Source organism: Myotis davidii, unplaced genomic scaffold (genome assembly GCF_000327345.1).
Source record: "Myotis davidii unplaced genomic scaffold, ASM32734v1 scaffold89, whole genome shotgun sequence".
In the NCBI taxonomy this organism is placed as follows: domain Eukaryota; kingdom Metazoa; phylum Chordata; class Mammalia; order Chiroptera; family Vespertilionidae; genus Myotis; species Myotis davidii.
In genome coordinates, this window is record NW_006300372.1 from 811,084 (window position 1) to 811,630 (window position 547).

Here is a 547-nt window from a genome sequence, read left to right on the forward strand (position 1 = left end):
CTGCGCGTCCTGAGGCGGCAGAGGCTCAGGACGGGAGGAGGGGCAGGAGGGAGGGCCGAGCCAAAGCTACAGCGGACCTGGCTGGAGCGGGGGAAGGCGGGGCCTGGAGGGGCGGGGCGGGGCTGCACACCCGGGGACGAAGGGATGGAATTTGAGGGGTCGGTGGAGCTAGTGGGAAGAGGGTGGAGCTTAGAGCCAAGGAGATGGATGTGGCTATTCTAGGGGAAGGAGCCAAATAACGAGGTGGCGGTTGGGTCAATAAAAGGTGTAGAGCAGCGGTTCTCAACCTGTGGGTCGCGACTCTTTTGGGGGTCGAACGACCCTTTCACAGGGGTCACCTAAGACCATCGGAAAACACATACATAATTACATATTGTTTTTGTGATTAATCACGATGCTTTAATGATGTTCAATTTGTAACAATGAAAATACATCCCGCATATCAGATATTTACATGACGATTCCTAACAGTAGGAAAATGACAGTTATGAAGAAGCAACGAAAATGATTTTATGGTTGGGGGTCACCACAACATGAGGAAAGAATA

At 51.9% G+C, this 547-nt stretch overlaps 1 protein-coding gene across 1 annotated transcript in view; it reads left to right on the forward strand.

Moving 5' to 3' along the window:
- KIAA0141 (KIAA0141 ortholog) overlaps nt 1–547 on the forward strand; it is a 29,381-nt gene that overhangs the window by 15,061 nt on the left and 13,773 nt on the right. The gene's annotated exons all lie outside the window — the stretch shown is intronic.